The sequence below is a fragment of the Geospiza fortis genome, unplaced genomic scaffold, assembly GCF_000277835.1.
Source record: "Geospiza fortis unplaced genomic scaffold, GeoFor_1.0 scaffold275, whole genome shotgun sequence".
Taxonomy (NCBI): Eukaryota; Metazoa; Chordata; class Aves; order Passeriformes; family Thraupidae; genus Geospiza; species Geospiza fortis.
Genome location: NW_005054341.1, coordinates 5,102,608 through 5,127,181, shown reverse-complemented (window position 1 = coordinate 5,127,181; position 24,574 = coordinate 5,102,608). Strand labels below are relative to the sequence as shown.

Below are 24,574 nucleotides of genomic sequence, written 5' to 3'. Positions count from 1 at the left end.
CGCAGCGGAGCATCCCGGGAGAGCCGCGGGGCTGCCCCGGGCAGGGCAGCTGGAATGGAGCTGGCTCCTAGGTAGGCTCTGGATTTGCCATGGAATCGCTGAACCACAGGTTTGGGTGGGAAGGAGCTTAAAGACCTTCCAGTGCCATGGGCAGGGACTGCATCCACTATCCCAGGGTGCTCCAAACCCCGTCCATCCTGGCCTTGGGCACTTCCAGGGATCCTGGGGCATCCTGTGCCACCCCATCCTTACAGGGAAAAAATTCTCCCCGATATTCAGTGCGGATCTCCATTGGAAAACACTCAGGTTTTGAATAGTCACTTGCACTGTAAGTATACAAATATATAAGTATATAAATAATATGTCTTTGCACATATGCTGTGTAAAGACATATTATTCATTTCTGTATTCATTTCTTCCCTCTCTTTACACCCAGGGAAGGTAAAAGAGCAGGCTCGTAGTTACACAACAAAAGCACAATCCATCTCAGACGCAGAAGCCAGCAGATGCTCCCAGTAAAATTCCTGGGCTAAAAAGTAAATTCTAGTAAGTTTCAAAGCAGGCTGTGGTCCTAAAAAAAGAAAACAAGGGGTTTCAGGGAAGTGGCTTGCGTATATGCTTGTTAGTTTTTAACAAAATGGCTTAAAAATCAATTTACACATAAGTTGTTTTTTCAGCCATTAATTGGTATAGAAAATAAAATATCACAGGAATTACTCTTGTTAGAAGCAGAAATCTCACTTCCTCTGAGCCCTCTTAGCAATCATTTCTGCTGCCCAGGCCTGAGGTCACTGGAGCAACAGGTCAACAAGCCCTAAACACATCCCACTGCATGGGGACAGGGCAGTCCCAGCTCCTCCTGTGCATGCAGGAGCAGGGAAAGGCTCTGCTTGGAAGTTGCACTGGACAAATAAATACATAAATAAGGAAGGAAGGGGCTGCAGGCAGTGCTTGCCCTGCTTTGGAGCATGGCACAGCTCTGCCCCTCTGCAGCACAGCTGGGTTCTGGAAGGGGCAGAGCAAGGGCTGGCTGTGCCACCAAACCCTGTGGTAAGAAGTGAGGAATCACTTGCTGGAGTCAGGAAGATGGGTAGTGATGATGCACAGCGTTGAAAATGAAAAAACTGATTAATCCCATTTCTTATACAGAAAGGCTGAATGCTTGGAGTCAGAAAATTCACTGCTGTCACATCGTCCCTTGCCTTGGAGCTGGGCTCAGGCTTACAGTGATTCCTGTTGCACACCCTTCCCATCCCAGGTAATTCCTATTTCACACCCTTCCCATCATTGGGAATAATTCCTGTAGCACACCCTTCCCATCATTGGGAGTAATTGCTATTGCACACCCTTCCCATCACAGGTAATTCCTATTCATACCCTTCCCATCACACCATGACACACCATCTCCTTCTGGAGCAGTTCTCATTCTCCAGCAATTGTCTCAATTTTTGGGTCATGTGGTGTGATTTCAGCAGCTTCCTGAGGAGAGTGAATTGGGCTGTTCTGGCTCTCCCCTTCCATTGGCACAAATCAATTTCTGCAGTTGGCTGAGGAGGCACATGGCTAAAGTCTTGGCCTATTCTTGTTTATTTTTTCCCTTCCCTTTTATTTTAATTGATTTACAAAACTAACAGCTTTCAGTTTGTCTCTTCTGTCAGTTTCTGGTTGTTCCACGTTTTTTCATGTTCTGCTTTGTTAAGAAAGGAGCCATTGCAGATTCAGGGATTGTGGTGCTTCTGATGTCTGATAACTTGTGTGATAAGCAGGGCATCGTTGTGGTGCTCAGCACCAAACTGCATAGCTTTAGGCACTCACTGGTTTGAGGTGTGCCAGAAATTCTGCCTGTGAAAAGCTCCAGGGAGCAGAGATGCCATGCCTGGAATGACAGTGCTCTGGGACAGTCCTTGCTCTCCCTTTGAGCTCAGCCACATCAAATACAACTTTTCAAATTACTCACTTAGGAGCTGGCTAAGGACAGCACAAACCATAGAATGCCAGTAAAACCTGCAGCAGTGACTTCAGCCTGTGCAGGAGAACCACTTGTGAAGCCCTGTGACTTGTGTTTTCTGACAATGCAACATTTGCAATTTCCCAGAAAGTCAGGTGATGCATTTCCGAAAGCCAGCGCTTGAGGTAGAATAATTTCCTGAAAGAGATTTGGTCATTCAGCTTTCAGGATCTGAGGTAAAATCTATAAAAAGCAGTCACTTCAGGCAGCAGAGCAGGGATCACTTGTGGCAGAGCTGAGCTGTTAAAGGCCCCAGCACTGTGTGGTGTCCTGATGGAGGTGACAATGCCAGCACAGGCATGGCAGCGCTGAGCAGGGGTTCAGTATTCCTTGGGAAAATCCTCCTCATGCCTCCTGGCTGGGCTCACAGGAGGGCAGACCAGTATCCATCAGTCTGGGGGAGAGCTCTGGGCTGTCACAGCTCAGCCAAGGCTCACTGACCAGGGGAAGGGCTGACCTTGCAAAGGCTGCTGGCACTGCCCTCTGGGCTGCTCCTGCTGGAGTTTCTATTTCAGGCATTGCCTTGAGCAGTACAGGTGAGGGGCAGCACATTCCCAGTCCAAAATAGAGCGGCCTGAATTATTAATATGAGTTTGCACTGCGGGCCAGCACGCTCTCCCTGAACTGCACGGCTCATGCCCTTCCTTCCTCCCTCCCCTGCTGGAAGCAGCCTGGTGCTGCAGAGTTTGTGGAGTTTGTGGAAATGTGACACCGGCTGCCACCTGAATTTCGCTGGACCTGATGAACAGGCAGGGTTTCTTTTCCCGTGGAGCCTGAAATTTTAATGGCAGAGATTAAATTACGGAACTTCTCCGCTCGCTTGTGTCAGTGTAACACTTTATACTGAGCCCAGAGAAAAGGTAAGGGAAAAGCAAACACAGGAGACAACCTACAGGTGAGGTAATGGTTTCCTTAGCGTGGAATGCCACTGCTGGCTTTCTGTCCTTCAAACCAAATGCTTCAGATTGCGTTTTGAAAGTTGGTTTTGTGTCCTCTTGCATATCCTTGGTCCAACACATCCGTTAAGGTGCCTGAGCGGCTTGTCCCTGCATTGGAATCAGCTCCCTGGATGCTTCCTGGCTCGGGTGCAGGGGCTTGGCAGAGCTTTGGTGCTGTGCCAGCGTGCTGCATAAGGAAATGAGGCCCTGCCCTCTCTGCCCTGGTATGACTAAGCCTGTGGAAAAGACTTTTCCAGTGGGCTCTGGGTTTGAGGGGTTATTTTCCTAACAGTGTTCCTGTAGGGCATGCAGGCATGGTCCCCTGCTCCTGCAAAGCTCTGCTTCAGCCTCAAACCACGCAGAAAGTGCTGGATTTCTGCTAAATGATTTCTTCTAAGTCTGGATCCTGCGATCTGCTTTCCGTGGGTCAACTTCTGCAAAGGTTTGGAGTTTATGGAGGCAAAGGTGTCTCATCCATTTAACCCTCACTGAGGGTCTCCTCCAGCCCTTCTCATTTGGCACCCAAAGGAGTTCTCACTGTCCCTTGGCCTGTGGAGGTTTATTTAGGGAAATCCTGGTGGAAAATTTCCACCCATTGCAGCATATGAGGCAGTCAGATGTCATTCTTATGGTAAAAATGATAGACAGGAGAAATCCGCTGTCAAAAAACCCTGTCAGATTTCCTTCTGCCAGAATCTCCAACTGTGCAGAGGGGGAAAGGGAAGGATTTATGTCCACTGATGGAAAAAATTCCGAAATAGAAAGAGCAGGGATTGCATGTCCCCTGATACCTTCCTAAAGGTCTGGAGGAAGTGAAAATTTCATGGAGTAAAAATATCAACCCACCAAGGAGAGCTCAGAGTGCCTTTGCCAAAGGCTGAACTGCACCAAGAAGTTTGTGGCACGTTGTGCAAGCCCGTAACCTACTGCCCCAAGAGAGATCTTTCCACGAGGAAACGTTTCAGCTCAACCTGAGGGCTGGCCTAAGAGATGGCTTATGTGGTAAAAACAGGAAAACCATCCCTGTGCCTCCCTGCTCCTTGTGGTGTGGAGCAGAGATAAAGTGCTGCTTGTCTCGAGCGCATTAAATCCCAGATAAGTGTTGTTTACTTCACCCCTCTCCAAGAGGAAAGGTCACTTGTGATCTCGGTGGAGCTGCAGCAGCAATTTCCTCCTGGCAGCGTTCACCTCTGGCCGGGTGAGGCAGAGCCCGGTCCCCTCCTTTGGGGACGCTGTTAACCCTGTCCCTGCCGGCCCTGTCCCTGGGGCTGGCTCTGAGCACATGGGCTCAGTGTGTGGGGTCTGAAACAGCTCTGAGGGGCTGATGGGCAGGCTTGCAGAAACACCTCTGGTCCTAGCAAATGATGCTCAGAGGGGGAAATAAGGGCCACTTGTTCCTGCAAGTTACAGAGGAAAGGTCCTGCCACCTGCAAAAAGAGTTTTTGTTGTCCTCTTGTCCCCTCCTCGGCTTTCTTGGATTTATATTGCGCTGTATTTAACCTAAAGTCTTTTTTTTTTTTGCTTTGACTGAACGTTATGTTCGTACTTTCATTTTTCTCTCATCTTGTGTTGGCTCTTATCACTCAGAGGAAAAATGAATGAGGGAGGAAGCGGCTGAGTGGGATCACCCTTAAGCTGGGCTTTGTTGGCACCCAGAGTGACCACTCTGACTGGGATCACCCTTAAGCTGGGCTTTGTAAACACCCAGAGTGACCACTCTGACTGGGATCACCCTTAAGCTGGGCTTTGTAAACACCCAGAGTGACCACTCTGATTGTCTTAGCCCCGAGTGCAGTTTATCCTGACAAACCAGGCCGTGTGGTATCTTCAGTTCTCCTTCTGAAGAGAAGATCTCAAATGCTTTTTTGTACATGAGAAGGAGAACAAAAAAAAATCCTTCAAAATGAACCAGTAACACACAAAGCAACCACTGGCCACTGGTGTTCCACACATTTTTCCTTCTTTTTTTCCTTTGCAAATGAACGACTGCAGAAAGCAGTGCAGTAATTACAGCCTGCAGAAACAGCTCGGGTTTTCCTCCATGGACAAGCATGACAAAAACTAACAAAAAATAATTTTTTACTGACACAGCTGGTGTTCAGATGAAATTATGTGGTTGGCTTTGAAACAGTATTAAAAGAGAAATTTTAATTAACCTGTACCACTGAGTCAGAAGATAATATCTGATGCATCTAACAGGCCTACAGACAAAATGTGATAAAATAATTATTTGCAATTAGATATATGCATTACCGACAATGTTGTAATTAAAATGTACTTAATGTCACAGGAGGTCCCTTATTATCAAAATAATTTGTAGGACGACTGTGGAAACAATGTGATGATTATCCACCCCCCTGGCAAAAAACAATCAGAATTTGCCAAGAGCCCAAAACATCTCTGGATTTGGAGCAGACACCAGCACAGTCCAACAGCCCAGCTCCTTTCCTGAGTTCTGCTTGTCACCAGGGTGGGCACAGGGCACCCATTTCTTGCTGTGCTCCTCAGTGCCCTGCCTGATGTCCCTGTGCTGCCACACGACTCCAGGAGTGGATGCAGTGCAGGTTGGATGAGGGAGAGATGCCTCAGGTGCTGCACTGCTCTTCTGTTGGGAAAATTGATGTCTGTGTTCCATTATTTCCTTATTAGCTGCGCTAAAAAGGAGAGATCACATTTACTGGGACTGGTTGTTTTCCTGCTGTGGCCCTTCCAAAGCGCTTGGGCCACGAAAGGACCCAAACCCAAGGAAAAAATGGATTTATAATTGCTTGATACTTTGCATTTACATCTCTGGAGGAATGAATGAGAGTGAGGGGATTGCTCAGGCAGCCTCTGAGAGCCCACCACCTTCAGAGCCACCTCTGCCTGAGCCTGAGCTGCTTCTTGGAGCTGCCAGGGGACAGTGGCAGTGCCAGCTGCCTGCTCCAGGCCCTGACCTCATCAGGGCTAATGAAAGCTTTGGCAGAGCTCTGCCCCTGATTAACATCTCCCTGTCAGAGCTGCTGCTGCACTGCAGTCAGGGGGTGCTTGCCTGTTTCTCAGGCTTTTTCTCATGGCCACGGTTTGGATTCGTGCCCCCCACACTTGGAAAATGCCTCTGGACATCGATGGAGGCTTTGTCTGAGCATAGAATGAAGAGCCAACCTTGTCACAGGGTGCACCTTATCCCAGGGACACATCCTTCTGTACCTCATACTTGGGACACATCCTTCTTGGAAGGGTAGGGGGAGCAGCCAACAGTGGTGTTAGTGCTTCTGTATGGAAATAGATATTTCTTCAAATCTTAAATAGTAAGGAAAATTGCTGCAAAGTGTATTAGAGTGGAAGAATGGCTCAAGGAGAAAACACCACCCCCCAGTATATCATCAGCTGGGTCTTTATCTTCCTTGGGCTTCTCCACTTCCCCGTTTTCAAGAGAACAAAGGGAATGTGCCAAAGCTGCTTTGGGATTTCAATGAAAAATAATGAGAATTCATTGCTAATTAGGGCTCCAACTGAAAAAAAAAAACCAAAACTGATCTTTGCGGGGGCACTGTTAATGAACTTGTAAATTGAAGCTGCAGACTTGCATCCCTGTAAACATTCCCTGGGTGGATTCCATGTGTGTGTGTGTGCAGGAGCAGTGGGTGAAGGTGCCCAGCACTGTCCATGGCACTTTGGAAGGGGCAAGGCTTAGTGTAAGGAGTTGCTGAAGGCTAAGCTGGAGGCTTAGATGGCAATGCACTCATCTCACAAAGTGTTTGTCTTTGTAAAAGAGAAGAATGGAAATTCATTATGTATTTTTGATCAGCCTTAATCTAATTAGAAACGCCTTTATTTATTTATTCCTGTCGTGCACTGTTGGGAGTGGTGGACAGCCACGAGTGCTCGGGGTACTCAGGTGTCACTGCAAACAGCCACGGGCTGGGGATCTGCCCCTTTATCCACTCCCAGGGCATTTTAACCAGGATAACTCTGCCACAACTATGGGGATTTCCTGGAGCCTGCTCCAGCTCCCAGGTCGGGAGAGGAGGGATTGCTGAGAATTAAATGAGAATGTAAATGTGCTGGGGGGAAAACCCTGTTCCTTTTGCCCAGCTGCTGATTTGGGTAAAGGCAAGCAGAGCCAAAGCTGGTGGTGCTGGAAGTGCAGCAGCCGCAGCAGCAAAGCCCCCTTGCCTGACCCTCCCTTCCTCTTCCTCCTTCTTGGCTGTCTGGCATTTGCAGGAGGCACATCCCTGTGGCTTTTTGTGCCAGCCCTGTTTCCCCCTCTCCCAGGAGAACACTGTGAAGCCATTGGAGGACAATTAGCAGGAGAGTGTAGGACACTCTTGAAACCTGATCGGAGGTTGGAGATGGCAAGAAGCAGATAAAATTCATGTTGGTTGTGCACATTTTCCAATGAATTTACAATGAAACAGGAGCCCACAGAGTGGGTGGTGCCAGCAGGTGCCTCTGGGATCAGCTCAGGTAGGGGCACCCAGAGCAGGAAGCTCAGGACTGTGCGTGGTTGGCTTTTGGAATATGTCCAAGGATGGAGCCTGCACAGCCTCTGCAGATAACCTGGGCCACCAAAAAAACGGGGATTTGTATGCTTGAATGGAATTTTCTGTGTTGCAGTTCGTGTGTTTTCCTCTTTGAAGGAGGTTTGAAGAAAAGGTGCAGAGCATTAAGGGATGAAGTGCAACATGAGTATGAGGGGCACAGGAGGGAAGTGAAACGGTTCATCCTTGTTCTGGTATTAATTTTTTCTGTTTCATCCAAATGCATGGATTTTATTTCAGAAAGCGTGTCTCAGCTGATGAGATCCATAATGGAGCCATTCAGGGCCATCTCTGAACATGCACTTTCCCCACATATAACAATGTACCTGAAATTTTGAAAGATGGAATACTCATTTGCCAATTTAAAAAGAAAATGGAGAGAACAGGAGAGAGAGGGGCTCGTGGAGTTCTGAGTTCTGAGGAAAAGGATGGAAAAACACATGTACATTTAGAATGATGTTGACATTTCTGAAATCAGAGATATGGTGTTTTATCTAAATTACACCAAAGCCCTCCAAGATAATGTGCCGTGTAATAGCTGCAGTTCTAGGCACTATTTCATTTTCAATTTTCTGTACAAAAAGCATGATTCTTATCCACAGTTCCAGTTCACTGTTTGACAAATTATTCTCATGCACTGCCCAGCTGCTAGGGGAAGCTGTGTTCGAGGGGAAGAGGCTGAAGCTCCCCCTGCTCTGCCCTGCCTTTGCCAGCATTCCTGATTACCTGGAGAGGAGGCAGAGGGGCAAACCCCAGGGCTGGGCTTGGTGTGCTCTGGAGGGCCCTAAGGCACAAAGGAGCAGTGGAGAAGCCTGGGGTGCTGGGAGCAGGTCCTCAGGAGCCTGTGGAGGAGCTGCTTTGGTGTAAAAACCAGGTAAGACCTGGTAAAAACAGGTCCTGCCACGTGCCTGTGTACCGTGGTGTGATGGTGGTCACAGGGGTTTTCAGGCGAGGGAAGAGACGAGAATGTTGATTCTATGTTCAGAAGGCTTGATTTATTATTTTATGATATATATTACATCAAAACTATACTAAAAAGAATAGAAGAAAAAGTTTCATCTCAGAAGGCTAGCTAAGCTAAGAATAGAATGGAAAAGAGTGAAAACAAAGGTCTGTGGCTTGAACAGAGAGCGAGCTAGCTCTGCTGTGACTGGTCACTAATTCTAAACATCTACATGAGACTAATCACAGATCTACTTGTTGCATTTCACAGCAGCAGATAACCATTGTTTACACTTTGTTTCTGAGACCTCTCAGCTTCTTAGAAAGAAAAATCTTAAAGAAAGATTTTTAATAAAAATATGTCTGTGACACCCTGGTGCTGCTGGCTGCAAGTGCTCGTGCATGGCGTGTGCTGGGCTCACATTACAGAGGTGTTTCCTTCTTCTGGGCAGCTGGAAAGGTTTAAATCCCTTTGGCACCTGCTTGGCATCACTGGTGATGCCACCAGCAAGGCCTGGTCTTCTCCTGGGAGTGACCCACCATGAGCTGTGGAGAGCAGGATACAGGTGGAGCTCGTGGGTGTCTGCAGGGTGAGGGAGGTCCCTGCAGTACTGCTCTGACTCAGGGGTTCTGTGCTGGGGTGTGAGAGGTAAAATACCCCCTGCCTGCCTTCAGCAGCTCCCTCCTTTCTTGTGGGTATCCACAAAAACCAGCATGTGCTGGAGCAGGACACCCTGGGAGAAGAAATGCAATGGTCTGATCCCCTCCAAGTCCCTTGGCCCAAAGCTCTTGTTTCCAGCCCAAAGCTCTTGTTTCCAGCACCACTTGGCCAATATTCTAGAAAAGTTTAGCGGTGTGGGAAAGTTATTTCCCTTCTGCAGGAGTGCCAGTGGTGCTGAGTGAGGAAACCTGGAGCCCGAGTCAAGAACTCTGTTTAGTTCCCACACAGAGAGCAAGGTACCCTGATGGAGCTGGCAAGGGACTGCAGGTAAGTTTGGTGACAGATGCCATGTGCTCGTCTGAAAGGAGGGATTTCCACTCCCATCCCTGGCTGTGATGGGATGGAGAGCCTGCTCCCTCTGCAGGGAGCTCCAGCTGCATGGGTTTGTCCTCAGCGTAGAGGCAGGAAAACTCCTTTCTCCTGAGAAGTCTCCTGTGAGATACCAATGGATGAAATCCAAAAGATGTTATTTTTGGCACGCATGCTGACAAGTGAGTGATCCTCAGCAAGCTGTGGGTGCAGCCCCAGGGATGGAGGTAGAAGCTGGGATCTTCAGAGTGGAAGGAGGAGGCTGCAGAGTTCCTTGTCATTAGCAGGGGAAGGAGGGTTTTCATGACAACCAGAAAGCATCAAAATATAAATTAAACTCTGCTAGGAAATGAAATTCAGGGGACAGAAATAGTTTCCGTGGCAGGCCAAGAATAATTCTGGCAGCACTCAGACTGGTTGCTAAGTGAGGGGGCAGAGCAGGGGAAGGGTAACAGTGGCTGTGATTGTGGTTGCTGCCTTAACAAATATCTGCATTAAAGGTAGCAAGAGGCTGCTTTTAAACCATGCAGGATTTCTGTGTTTGGAAACAGAGTAAGGAAACCAAGGGTCAGAAGAGCCTTGGTATGCATCTCAAAGTGGTCAAAATAAACGTGTCTCTTTCAGCTGGTCACTGGGAATGAATGTGTATAAATATCTAAAATTGTGCTAGGGCTCCTGAACAAGGTTTAACCGAGTGCCTGTGCCTTGGCAATGGCAGCACAGCATCAGGAGGGGCAACTGCTGTGAGGAACAGCTCATTGCAGACACGTGCAAGGGAAATGGCTTTCATTAATTCCTGCCTTTACATCGGGCCCTGATCCAGCTTCCCCTGGGATGGAGGCAGAGCTTCCCCTGCACTGCAGCAGGTGTGGGATTGAGCTCTTCAAAGAGCCCACTGGAGGGGACAAAAGCAGATGGAAACTGCAGTATTTTGGCCCTAGGTGTAAATGGTTTATGGTATTTATTTGTCTTTGTCACATGTTAAGAGCCAGGGCTGGAAAAGCATGGCACATGTGTCAGGTAGTTCCAGAAAATGCAGTGGCCACAGCTCGTGCCAGCTTGCCCCAAGTCTGGTTTTGTGCATTTTGGACTGGTGCAAGAGCCACGTCAATGCCCACAGCCAGGGCATAGCAGAGATGCTTCTGCAGTGGAAGTTGCTGACTAAATGGAGGGAGCAGCTATTTTGGGGCAGATATCCCTTTCAGTAAGCATGACAGGGCAGAGATCCCTAGGAAAGGATGTTAAAGGTGTAGGTCCTTCTGAGCCTGCTTGGCTCACGGGCTTGGGTGCAAACTTGGAGTAAAAATACAACTGGTTTACTTGGGGAAGCTTCTCTGTCCCAGTGTGTGTTGTGATCTCTCTTTCACTCCCCTAAATTTAAGGGGTAGGTTGTGGTCAAATATTCACAAAAGTAAAAAAGGCAGGAGGAGAATCTCTGGGCAAAAATGAGATTTGAGTTTGTCAGGTCCTACCCCTGCACACGGTCTGAGGTCTCGTTGTAGCTCAGGCTTGAGGGATGTTGTGAGCATTTTGGTTTTGAGATGCAGCAAAGAACTTTGTGTTTAGGGCAGCGAGCTCACAGCTGGACAGGGGTGTGTTCATATTCAGATTTATCTCTTAAAGAAACCAACTGGGGCAAAGCCAGGCTCATGTGTCACAGAGCTCTGGAGAACTCTTCTCTGGAGGGTTTGTACCAGTCTCAGGATCAGTGATGGATTTGTTCCCATCCTCAGGAAAAGTAAAGGCATAATGGGATGGCAAAATGATTAACCCACAGAGAGAACTTGCAAAATTAGATCTCTCCTGGGTCATTAGGCCGGGCACTTGTGCAGCCAGAAAAGCTACAGAAATGGCTTGCAGTGTAAAAGATGATGATGCTTGCTATAGCTGGTACTGCTGTAGTACACTATAATTTGATTTACTATTGATTTTCTGTCTTGCAGTTGTTGGCAGCAACCATACAGACCCCTTGGTTTAATGCTTATTTGCATGTTTAATTACTCCATAATAGTGCAATAATTACCATGTAGCTACAGAGGAATTACATGGTTGTCTGTACTCTGTAAACCAGTGTCAACCTCCTCTGCAAACAAATAATTATGCAGCTAACATACCTGTTTAACTTCCCCAGGAATTAGCAGAGGAACAGGAGAAATGCAGAAGATGCAGTTGCTGAGGGGGTTTAATTAATTATTTATAATTTTTCTGTGTGAAATTCTTTACTTGCCTGATTCTATCTCCTACCATAATGTCAGACAGTACAAACTGGAACTGGGGAAAATATTGGTAAGGAATTAAAGCTGCCAAGGCTGAGCTCTATAACCATAACCAGTGATATTCCAGAGCCTGGTCATTCTGCATCTGCAGGTTGTGATGGAACAAATGGAAATATTTCCAGAAAACTTCCCATGTGCAGCTCTGACTCGTGCAGCCTCTTCTGGAAGTCGGAGGAAAGCCACGAGGTGGCAATGTGCGCCAGGAAATAAAGCTGGCACTTCTCAGGGATCACTCAGCCCTGAAATGCGGCTGGATGGACACTTGGCCTCCCACAGGAGCTGTGGCAGGATTTCAAACACCTTTTCCATGTAAAAAAATGTACATTTGTTTTCCCAGGACTCATTAAAAAAGCTGTAGGGCTGAACATCTCCTCCTCCTGCATTGTTTTGTGCTGGTGGATATACTCAGTAAGTTTGTGTTTGTTTCAGGCTCGGATGCTCCCTGTGGATTGTTTGGAAAACATCTCGCCTGGTGTTTCCCCTTTCCTCCCTGGGGATCTGTTTTGGTTTCTGTGCATCCAGCACTGCTGGTGTTTATGGAGCTCTCCAGCTTCTGACCCAGCCACTCCTCTCCTCCACTTTCCCTGGCCTGTGGTGGGGAATGTTTGCAGAGTGTGGTGAAGGAAGGAGTGCATTTCTGGGGTACAGCAGGACCTACCAGTGTGCTGTCCAAGCAATAATATACTGGTGATGGGGACAAACTGCTTTTATCCAGTGTAAATCAAGTGGCAGATCCAGTGTAAATCAAGATCTTGATGATCCCCAGAGATGCTTGGAAACAGCATCCTTCAAGATCTCCAAAAGGGTGCAGAGTTTATTTCGTGTTGTGTTGCTTTGGAGATGGCAAAATGGGCTAAATTTAAGGGAATTCTGGGTTCTCCCAGGACTGGTGTCTCCCCAGCTGTGCCTGCTGCAGCACCCAGTACAAGGGAGGGATCTGTGAGGTGCTGGGGTCCTGGGGGGACCCTGGGGGTTGACAGGGCCAGTCAGAGGAGCTCTCCTGTGGCCGCTGTCCTGGCACAAGGTCTGCTGGCCACCAGCCTCAGCCTGAGGAACACCCCGCACAAAGCCGCTGCTCTCAGCTCCTCCAAAGCCCACCTACCTCATAATCAGTCTCATTTCTCTGAGGGAAGGAGGATACTTGGCTCCCTGCTTTTCTTTATGAAGTCAACTCATTTAATTGCCCTTCAGAAGGGCTCTTTACAGCCCCTTCAGGACCGCTGGTGTGTGGCTGTGGGGTGGGCAGCTGCTCTGGGGCTGCATGCTGTGCCAGGGCAGCTCTCCAGCAGCAGGGATGGATATCTGCATTGCCACACTGCAAATCCCCATCCAGGGGAGGCAGCAGCAAAATTGGCAGTGACTGTTACCCCATGTTCTCCTTGCAGCCCAGCCTGAGCCATTCAGACACACTGCTGCAGTGCAAGGGCGGTGTTAATCTTCCAGCAGGACAAATGCTGTGAGTTATTGCCTGGGCACTGTTGATTCCCCCCTGAACATCTCCCAGATCTGCCCAGGAGAAGCTCTCTGGCTGTTCTGCCTGTGGGCACCAGATGGCATCATGGTGGAGCGCTGCGAGCTGGCAGCCAGCACAGGCAGGAGGAAGCTCAGCTTTGAGTTTTTCTGGGCATGGTTCCAGGCAATAATATCTTTTCCTACCAGTTGTGAAGGATCTGAACTTTGCTTCACACCAGAAGCTTAAAAAAAGCAACTGTTTAAAAACTTGAATAATCCCTTCCCCAGCTTGCAGGGTGCTTGAGGAATCCGAGGCCTTGCAGGCCGTGTCCCCTCACGCGCCATGTCCCCACAGCCAGCCCGTGAGCGCAGCAGTGCCTGGACCTGCTTGGTGTGGGGCTGTGGCTTTCCCAGATGGACTCGGAGAGGGGGTCAGGGCTGTGTCACTGTCACGGGGCTCTCAGGACATCCCAGCACGCCTTGGCCGGGAGGAGAGCAGCGCTGAGCACGGTCTGTGCGGAGTTTGGGCAGTGCTGCACAGCCTCGCTGGCACATCTCCCACACCCAGCTCTGCCACCTTCTGCCCCTCTGGCCACTCTCTTGTGTTTTTCAGATTGTTTTCATTTTGCTGTTTGAACGTTTTTTTGTGTAGTTGCGATGCTTTCAAATGCAAGGTGGTGTGTCCCAAAAAGTATTTAGAGACACACCACCTTGTGAGGGTTTTTTTCCCCTGTGGAACAAGTCATCCCTTTAATTTTGGCTCTCTAAGAGTGCAAAGCCAGGATTTTCCTTGTGTGGCGCCTCAGAGGGACGAGCAGAAGCTGCACGCTGCCAGTGCATCCCCAAGCTTCCAGCCCCTTGATTTGAAACAATTGCTTTTTCTGTGGGTTGATAAGGGTTCTGTTCAGCACAGGGACAAACAGCAGGGCTGATGTTCTCTCCCACCAGCTTTGTCCCAAGACAGGAAAGCGAGCTTCACCAGCCCAGATGATTCCCAAAGGAATCGCAGGGCTGGGTGGGGAAGCCAGAGGCGCTTCCCTGAAGAATAGAGCCCGCAGTGTCTGCGCCCCAACACTGCTGCTGTTTTGTCCGTCTGTCTGTAGCTCTTTGTTGTGCCAACATCTGTAGCTGTGAGTAAATAGCGGCCGGGCAGAGCGCAGCTTGTGCGGCCGCAGCGCCGGCTGGGCCGATGTCTGTCCCTGTGCCACCTCTGTCCCGAGCAGGGCACGCAGGGGACAGGGCTCCAAAACCCTCAGCCAGGATGGATGGTGGTGCTCTGTGCTCCCCTGACTGGCTCCTCAGCCTGGGTGATCCACAGCAGCCTGTGGGGAGAGGTGTCGGAATTCAGGACATCCCCCTGCCAGGGGGTTCAGAGACCTTGGCACAGAGCACAAGACACCTGTGACTTGGATTATGACCCATGGCAAAAAATTACCAACCTTATATGAGGATCTGCAAGCCATGAAAGTTTAAGTAGAATAATAGTTAGTTTGTCACGAGATGAAAAATAGATTTTTTGGGGTTTTTAGAATGGGGATTCAGGAGGCAAGATGGAAGAATCTGGGTGTGTCCAGCCTTTTTCCTTCTTCTTCTTCTTCTTGGCCTCCATCTTCTGCTGTGATGCTGGCACTTTTGGATTGGTTTAAGGTAGAAACTCACTGTCTAACGTAGGTGATAGGTATTGGGAAGTTATGGTAAATGATGTACATGTAGTTTTTAGTATGAAAAGATAACACTGCCTCTGGGGCAGGCAGAGTGCCTGTGTCTGACCTGCTGAATGAACCTCGGCAGGCCCGAGAAAGAATTTTATAAATAAGAAACAATAAACAACCTTGAGACCGAGAACTGAAGAGTTTTGACTCCTTCTTCGACTGCCAGGCTGGAAAAAGAGACTTTCTAACATATCTCAGGGTCACTGTGAGCAGCAGAAGTCCCAAGAGAGAGGCTCCTGCACTGGGGCTGAGCCCCTGAGCCTGCGAGCACAGCAGGACCCAAGTGCTCATCTGGTCCATCTATGGAAAATATTCGTTTTCTCTTGTCAGCCACCACCAGAAATCTTTTAGGCTGTGCTGTTTTATAAAAATTGTAAGTATTTATAAGTGTAAAAGTGCTCAGAACTATTAGGAGAACTCATTTTATCAGGGGCAGCTTTAAAACCCTGCTCTCCCTGCCCAGTGGCACTGCCTGCTCTCGGGCAGTTCCAGGCAGAGTGGCTGCAGGGATGGACTTGGAGCAGAGGGTCTCAGTGGTTTGTGTGGAACCAGGCAGGCAGAGGGGCAGGTGCTGCTGTGATTACAGCCCCCAGGGATGCAGAGTGGGAGATTGACAGCCGGGGGCTCTGTGGCTCAGCAGCTCCCAGGGACCTGCTAAATGTCACCGGCCGTAGGAGGGACACACCGGGCAGCCACCTTCCTTCCCCGGGAGCAGCCTGGCAGTGCTGGAATCACCCCGTGGCATTTCCCTGCTCAGGGACCTGCTAATGAGCAGGTGATCGTCTGTGTCAGTGAAACCTCAGGGCTGTTTCCAAAGGAAAAATAAGGTCACAGCTGCTTGCCAAGGAAGTATTGTCGTGAGCTGTTAGTTAGGCTGCAAGAGTAGACTTTGGAAGTTGTCCTTCATTTTTCTTCTCCGCTGGCTGCTGTTGTATCTGAAATCAAAATGCTGTTTTCCCTGGAGCTGTGTCTGGCAGCCCTGGCCTCTTACATGCCGGGGGTGTTTTCCCTGGGTCCTGCAGTGTCCGAGCTGTTTGGTTTTCCAGGCTCAGCGTCCCTCCTGTGGGAGTTTCCATTCCAGGTGGGTTTGCAACATCCCAGGGCTGTCGGACAGTCCCGCTGTGCAGGAGAGGGGTGGGAGGCTGCTGACCCCGCAGTGCTGAGAGGAACACCTTGGGAAAAGGGCAGGCAAGATCCCGGGCACCTGCTTAGGGTGATGAAATATCCAGGCTGAGGTCTGGACTTGGCTGAAACATGCTCAGGTCAAGTTTTGCCTAGATCTGTGATCAGACGTGCCCGGGAGCTGCCTTTGAGCAGAGCCACAGTGCCAGTGGCTGGGAGGCTGCTCAGGAGCAGCTTGCTCCAGACACCACAGGGCAGGCAGGCTGGATCAGCTGTGCCACCACGGATCCTCGTGCCACCTGTCCTGCCTGGCCAGGTGAGGAGCCCCAGGGTCCCTCTGTGCTGCTGTGGTGCACAGCTGGAGGAGTGGGTTTGGGTAAACACGCTCATGTTGCGCTGTTTACACAGCACTCAGTTATTTTGGATAGCTAATTAGTGTTTTCTCTGTCTTGCTGGTTCTGCATTGATCTGATACACGGTGCAAAAGACTGTGCACGTGGGATAGGGTGTCCTTCACTTTGTCAGGAGCCTTCACCTGTCTTTGTTGTGTCGCGTTCAGAAATGCTGTGCCAGGCCCACCAAACATCTCTTGGTTGCAGCTGATTTTTTTCCTCCTTTGTAGGCTTGGCAGTAGATTTTGCTTCCATTGAGCATAAGGGGAAGACTTAAAAGCACAGAGGACTGTAAGGAATCTCATTTCACTGGAAGGTTGGGTTCCTAATTGCCCTTTGTGCCATTAAAAAAAATCTCCCCATATGTGTTTTGTTTTGTTTGTGGGCTTTCCCCTCCCCACGCGGGCAAAAAATCGATTGATCAATGTTTGTTACAAAGTTATGAACAAACGTCTCGGGGCTCTTTGCTGCATTGATGTCAGGCTCAGTGTGTTCTCCTCGCTAACAAAATTAGTTGCAAAGTCAGCAGGAGGTTGGGAGAACAGAGCGTGGGGTTTGTTTGCATAGCACACAGTCTGGCTGCCGCTTAAATAACAAACCCTGCCTCGCCGCGCGCACATCTGACCAGGGGCTGGCTTTTGGTTTTGTTTTAGGAATTGTTGTTTGAATAAAAGGTCATTTACTGCCTCACTGGGGGGAAAACAAGAGCGTAAATGTACAGTGGTGTGCTGCACACTGCGGGTTTTCAGTGGGGCCACAAAGGAGGCGGTGTGCGGGAGCTGTAAACAGGGCACACCACGGGTGTGGGGCAGGGCATGCTGTGACCTGGCAGGGGGACACCTCCACGGGGCCCAGGGACACAGAGAGGGGCTCTGGGAGGGGTCACATCTCCATGGACCCAGTGACACAGAGAGGGGGTATGTGGGGTGCTCACAGCTTCACCCATGGTCATGGAGATGGGTGTGAGGGATCACAACTTCACCCATGGTCGCAGAGATGGATGTGAGGTGCTCACACCTTCACCCATGGTCACAGAGATGGGGTGTGAGGGGTCACAGCTTCACCCATGGTCACAGAGATGGGGTTGAGGGGTCACACCCTCACCCATGGTCACAGAGATGGGGTGTGAGGGGTCACAGCTTCACCCATGGTCACAGAGATGGATGTGAGGTGCTCACACCTTCACCCATGGTCACAGAGATGGGTGTGAGGGGTCACACTTTCACCCGTGGTCACAGAGATGGGTGTGGAGTGCTCACACCTTCACCCATTGTCACTTTCAATGTTTGCATGTTGTTCCTAATGTATGGAAACAAACATCTCAATGTTTACTTGTTATTTCTAGTGTGTGGAAACAAACGTGTGCAGGGAAGCTGTCACAAAATGCCCTTATCACTTCCGCCCACCTCTTTCTCCAGCGTTTCTCGTGGTTCTGGCGGAACAGCAGGAACCCAAAATGTGCCAAATGAAGAGATATAATTTTAATTTATGGGAGTTCTTAAAAGGCTCCTTTAGGTTCAGATTAAACCCTACTGCAGGTTCAAGGGAAAGTTTAAGAAAATCAATTTTCCCAGGCTAAAAAGAGCAAACCCACTGTAGTGTATATAGTGCCCTTTGTTACTGGAATCAATAGCTCTGTTCCCAGGGCTGAATAATCACTTTTTTATATAACATTAGTACACACACAGACTTATCTCCTCCAGACTTTGTTGTTGAACTGGCAGTAAAATATTTTTGACATTTAATGGTTTCTTGCTCTTATCCTTGTTTAATTTTTCCCTATATCTGAGCCTTGCTCTGAGCTTGAAATGGGGCGATTATTCCCTGCTGTGGCACCGGCGTGGAGTATAGAAATGTTTCAAATTAACATTTTCCCAAGAAATCATAAGTATCAAGCATGACGGTAGCTGAATGCAGCATCGTTTGGGTCTGGTTTTGGCCAGGAGTGTTTTCAGGCTGCCTGTTCCAGAGTGCTGGAGTGAGAGCACATGTGGACAGGAGCTGTGTTTGGAAGCAAGTGGTGTGAGGAGGAGCTGATTGCCCCTGTCCTGCCCTGCACCAGGGGCTGTTTATTCCATGGGCTGCAGGTGGATCCATCCCCTGGATGGGGATGGGAGCGCTCACAGAGCAGAGTTATGGACCCATAGCAGGGCAGGTGTGCAGGTACCTGGGTGCAGGGCTGGGACAGGAGGCTTTTCATGCCCTTAATCTTAGTTAGAATATTGCAAATCGCCTTGCGAGGACACGAGCCCTCCGCCAGCCTAGGAAAGGCTGACGGGAACAAAGGGGTTTGCTGGTTTGTTTCAGTAATTCAGGCTGATTTCCTCTCTGTGTTTTAAGCATCACCTTTCCCACTTACAGCCAGCAAGGCCATGATTAGGAGGGCGTTGTGCGCCGGTGGCGGTGGCTGTCGCACATAATGGTTTGACATTTCGGATCACCCACAGCTAATCAGCCGGACGTGGCAGCACATCCCAGCCGGCCATTAGGGACGTGTGGCTGCCAGTCCCCTTGCTGCCAGGGCAGGGGCAGGACCAGGAGGGTTTCCACAGGGCTGGGGAGCATCCAGCTAGCAGGGCTTGAGCTCTGTGCCCTGCTCCGGGCACCCCGGCTTCCCTGCCAGCAAGGGGCTGCTCTGTCTGCTGGAGGACTGGAGACCTTCCACCCAAAATAATGGGAACCAGTGCTTTCCACAGCTTCCTGATGTTCAAAGAAGCCACATGCCACTGCCATTTTCTGGAATCTTCCTGTGTCCAGGCCTGGCAGCCCAAAAAAACGAAGAAAAAGGAAGAAATAACTGTCTTGCTTCTCAGGCTTCTTGCCTGGCAGAATTGCTTGGGATATTTCTCAAAGCGTTTGAGCTCATCCACTGCTGAGGAAACAAGATTTCTGCTGAGGTGCTGGCCAGGCTTGGGGTCTGCAGCCAAGTGGGGAAGAGCTGGGCACCTTTTGGGAGCCACCTGAGCAGCAGGATCTGGCACGTGCCTCTCCAGGCTCTGATTTTGTGACAGAGACCTTGTTCTGCAGATTGCAGGGCTTTGCCTTTCAGGGACTTTGCTGCTGCAGAGCATGCCCAAAACATGCTGAACTGCCAGAGAGAGATGCAGGCAAGGTCTCTGCTAATCTCCACTTAAACCTTCAAATGATTGAAGTATCCAGTGTTAGCGATGGCATGAAGAAGTCAATGTTGAGTGTGGTTCCTCCAGTGCCCACTTAAAGATAATGTGTTTTCATGGACACAGTTCAGCATATAAAAGACAAGTTTCTACCTGGTTACAGCACCTTGGAGTAAATGATGAGTGCTAGGACTCCTTTTTTGCTTTATTTTTTTTCCCTCTTCAGAAACAGTGAAATCAAAGTCATTTACTATGGCTGGTGCTCCTGTCAGTAAACATTTGCTCAGCGCCCAGCTGAGGCTTTGGGGAGAAGGTGCCAGCTTTTTGCAGAGCTGGCTGGGCGTCTAGGACAGGCTTTGTCCCTGAGCACTGCCTGTAGGTGACCCTGGGGCTGGGGCTGGCTCACCCACAGCACATCTATCCTGTAATGCCATTTTCCTGCTCTGCACAGGGACGTGATGCCGTGCTACCTGGGTGATGTCCTCCAGTTACATCAAAATGCTCCAGAGGCCTCTGGAGCTTGGGCTGGGAGAAGGAGACTGTGGGTGGGTGCTGAGGAGATGAGGAATTAAGATCTCTGCATAGCTGGTGGGAAATCCCCTCCAGAGTGCCCTGATGTGTCCTATTCCATCACCAGAAGGATGCCTGGATGCCTGGACTGCTTTTGGCCATTCCTTGTTCCTCAGAGCAGTTCTCCCTCGTGTGTGCCATAGGGAAATCACTTGTTGGCTGAAATCCCAGTGTGTCCCCGGGGCTTTGTGCTGCTCCCATGCTCCTGCAGCCCCTCCAGCTCATGGAAACACTTCTTCCCCTGCACTGCCCTTCCATAACTGCTCGGCTTCTGGGGAGAGAACGCAGAGAAAGCAGCGACGACACATATTTGTTTTCTGGGGTTTCTCCTCATCGGCTTAATTGCAATAACATTTATATCACATAATATAGTGCAGCAGGGTTGTAATTTTCCTATCATCCAAATTGCAGGCTGAAAATGCTGTTAGGAAAGGACTGTAGAGACTGAATTGCTGCTTTCAAAATGACTCCTGTTAACTGACAATGTGACCGGCAAATGGCTCCCAAAGGCGGCGTGGCTGGGAGCAGCCCATGGAGCTCCAGCCTGCCGTGGCTGGGCACACACTGAATAAAACATTGGGGCCTGGGAGCAGCTGTGTTTCTGCAAACACTCCTGCTCCTCTCAGGGACACCCATGCCTGCTCCTTGCTGAAGGAAACGCAGTTAAACCGGCACTTGTGGAATTCAATTCCCGCTGTTACTCTGTGAATGCTTCTGTGTCCCTGTGAGCCCCATCGTCCTCCCCTGTTCCCTGGCTTCCCTGGGGCTGGGATTTCAGTGGTGTGTTCATGTGGGATGTGAGGGGCTGCTTCCCAGCAGGTGCACAGGCAGCCGGGTGAGTTAGAGACTCGTTTGTGTAATTTAGGTCCTTGATGAAATGCCAGTGCTTCAGCTGTGACCTCTGAAATCCCTGTCTGCCTTGGGAAGCACTGAGGGATGGGCTGCAAACTGCTGGGCCAGTTAGTGACATTTTCTTCTACCTATACCTCTGACTCCAGATAGGCTTTGGAAGTCCAAATGCCAGCAGTGCAAAAAAGGGTTTCACCCAAATGAATCCTCTCTGGTACTGGGCTTTCAGAAAAGCTTGTGGAAAGGCATTTTTGTGGATTTTGAGTCAATAGCTTCTGGCTGGGGTTGGGATGTTTATCTTTTTTTTTTTTACATTTTGGCTGCTAATAGAGGGTTTTGCTTGATTTCCCAGTGAATAGTCCCACCATGTGTGCATTAGCATGTGTCATAATCTCTGTCTTGCTTCCAGATTTAGTTTTAGCTGTAAGGAAAATAAATTCTGGTATTTGAGTCTATTTTGAATTGTTGTGTCCTGTTCCACACCACCATCGGGGTTTCTTTTTTCTCCTAAAGATCCCAAGCAGGGTTAGTGTAGCACAAACATTGTGGTGGCTCTTGCTCGTGCTCCAACTGGTTCACAAGTTAGTTCTGTAAATGTTACTTACAGTGAGTATTAAGCTCCTTTTTCCAGGCAAAGTAACTAAAGGTGCTGGTAGTGAAGCTTTCTGCATGTATAATTCTGCCACAAAAAGCCCACAGAGGCTTTTGATTTCCTTTCCTTTCCTTTCTTTTCCTTTCTTTTCCTTTCTTTTCCTTTCCTTTCTTTTCCTTTCTTTTCCTTTCCTTTCCTTTCCTTTCCTTTCCTTTCCTTTCCTTTCCTTTCCTTTCCTTTCCTTTCCTTTCCTTTCCTTTCCTTTCCTTTCCTTTCCTTTCCTTTCCTTTCCTTTCCTTTCCTTTCCTTTCCTTTCCTTTCCTTTCCTTTCCTTTCCTTTCCTTTCCTTTCCTTTCCTTTCCTTTCCTTTCCTTTCCTTTCCCTTCCCTTCCCTTTCCTTCCCTTTCCTTCCCTTCCCTTCCCTTCCCTTCCCTTCCCTTCCCTTCCCTTCCCTTCCCTTCCCTCCCTTCCTCTTTCCTCTTTCCTCTTTCCTCTTTCCTCTTTCCTCTTTCCTCTTTCCTCTTTCCTCTTTCCTTCCTTCTCCTTTTCTCCTTCCTTTCTTCCTTCTTTCATTCCTTCTCCTCCCTGGAAGAACTTTTTTTTTCCCTGCACGTCACCAGAGCCGAGGCCTTAAAGTTTTGAAGCGCCAAGTGAAGAAAGCAATTTCATGCTTCACGCCACCGCTAATTTGTCCTGTTGTAATCTGCAGCCAGCAAGCCCCTTCCGCTGAAGTTGGGGGATAATGAAGGGTTTAACTTTTCGGTTCTGTCAAATTAGTTTGGCGGGGGAGGAGGGGATGGGGGGCCCAATGAGACCACTTCCCTTTGGGGCTGTGGAGATTGTCTGTGCAGACAAATAAGTGAGCATTACAGGTGATTCCGTCCCTGCGCCGAGCAGAGAGCTCCCATTTATCGCCATCAAATGCATTAAGCTGCGAGTCAAAGCCCTCCGCTTTCTGCTCGCAGCGAGTCTGGACCAGAAGGCAATCAAGCCATAAGGGTCATTTTCTGCATGAGCTAACCTTTTCCTCTCGTAGGGTTTGAAGCCTTTGTTGACAATGAGATGCTCAGTGGGAACATTAAATTAACACTTCATATTCGTGGCTGTAAATTTACTGGCAAGCTGAGGAAAAGTCAGGGAAAACAAACACTCCATCATTTCTGCTTCATTTAGCTGCTGAATGGGGACACTCTCACCTGCAGAGAAAAGAGGTCAGGGCAAACAGGGATAATTTTAATCTGACTCTCAGCCTAGTCTTTAGTGGCGGTGGATTGTGTTGCGTTCTGCGCTGAAAGTAAAGGTGAGAGCGAGGTGAGAGCAAGAAAATGGATAAGTACTATGTGAAATGCTTCAGAGACCTTGCCACGGGCAGGCAGGGAGGGATGGCAGGCTGGTTACTACGGAAACTAGCAGGCTAAATATTATTAATTTTGCAAACTACAGAACCAATTTGCTCTCAGATAATGGCCACACCAAGATTTCCTTGTGCGGGCCGGGAGATAACCTGGATAACCTAGAATTCCGCCGCCAACAGCTTTAGAAAACGAGCTGTTTTTCACTTCGATAACGATGCTCTGTGTGACTCCATCCAAGCCATGTGTTCCCTGTCTCTGTCTCTTTCCCAGGTCGTGGCGATAGCTTTCAAGGCTGATGGGCAAATAATGCTTGTCTGCTGCAGCGCTGACTAATGTGACAGCGCTGGGCTGTCACCAGCTGTTAATGTGTGTGACATCGCTGCCCCGGCTCCTGAAATGCTCTGGGTGTCTTAAAAATGGCTGTTTGTGGGTTTTGCCGTATTCTGATGGCAGATGAACGCAATAAATTCTGTGGAAAGGGAAACCTGAGTTCCAGAAAGGTGCTTGGAGTCTGACCCACAGCAGCGCTCGGATCTGCTGGAGCTGCTGAGGCTGTTTGTGTCAAAGAGCAGTTCGTAACGGGGTTTGGATATCAGAATTATTTTTGGTGGGAGTTTCTTCTCTGGCAGGAGGTGATGATCTTGTTAGGGAGCTGAAGGGGCCGTGGGCTCCCCAGCAGGGCTCACCCAGAGCATCCCGCTGGTCTGGCCAAGCATTCTGGAGTGGCGGGAGGGAGGCAGGGAGCAGAGGAGAGGAGGAGATTAAAGCAGGGACAGTGTAGTGAGGAACCCTTTCAATAGTCATAGTCCTTGGTGTGCAAGGACAAACAGCACTGCTTTTGTTCTCAAACTTGGATTAACTTTTGGTTCAGGGGTGGAACTTGGAGTGACTCGGTGCAGCCACGTCTCCCAGAGGGAAAAGCATGGGCAGGTGACAGGTGAAGTGCAAAGCACGAGGTGACTGTCACCCATCTATTCCTCCGACTCACACTGGGGTGGCTTGTCCTCTGCTGCAGCTTCCCCAGCCTGCCTGTTCACCCCCATTGTTAGCACAGTTTTTAGGGCACTTGGGAGAAAACAGCCTTCACCAGGAGGTCAGGTTTGTGTGGACACACAGCCCTTCAGGAAGGTCTGGGAGAAGAGATTTCCATGGAGTGGGGACATTTTTGTGATAGAGATGTTATGGGGAGTAGTGGTAAAGGGGTAAACTGCATACAATAAAAATACAGTAAATTCAAATGAAGCTTATTTTTGGCCAGACAGCTTTCTGATCCAGTTGCAGAGGATTGCAATACTATCCAGCAGTGCTACAAATACTTTAATTAGCTTTCCTTGCCTGCTGACAGGCTGGAATGAATGTGTGTTTACCTGCTCAGGAATTTGGAGTGTGGGCAAGGAGAGGAAAAGATGCTCCCCTGATGCTGAGAGGGGGAAGATTTTAAGATCCTGAAAGCAAATAAGGAGGAGGAGGGTCAATTAGCTAAAAAAGTCTCTCTGAAGGAAGCCAAGTGTGTCTGGTAAAGCTGCCCACGGCTTCCCCCCGGTGCCCTGCAAAGGGCGGCTGTGACATGGGCAGCCCAAGAGCCGAGCTGCATTGGGTGGACAATGAATTCACAGATTGTCCTTGGAAAAGGGTTCCTGACACGCTCGCTGAGGAGGGCAGCAGCCCCACAGCACGTCCCCCTGCCCGGGCATTCC

At 49.3% G+C, this 24,574-nt stretch overlaps 1 long non-coding RNA gene across 2 annotated transcripts in view; it reads left to right on the top strand.

Moving 5' to 3' along the window:
* The first annotated feature begins 18 nt into the window (after positions 1–18).
* LOC115948030 overlaps positions 19–24,574 on the top strand; it is a 66,360-nt gene continuing 41,804 nt past the window's right edge. For both annotated transcript variants that reach the window (XR_004081888.1, XR_004081889.1), the window contains exons 1-2: positions 19–71; positions 1,150–1,258. This is a non-coding gene — a long non-coding RNA (uncharacterized LOC115948030). The remainder of the gene's footprint in view (positions 72–1,149; positions 1,259–24,574) is intronic.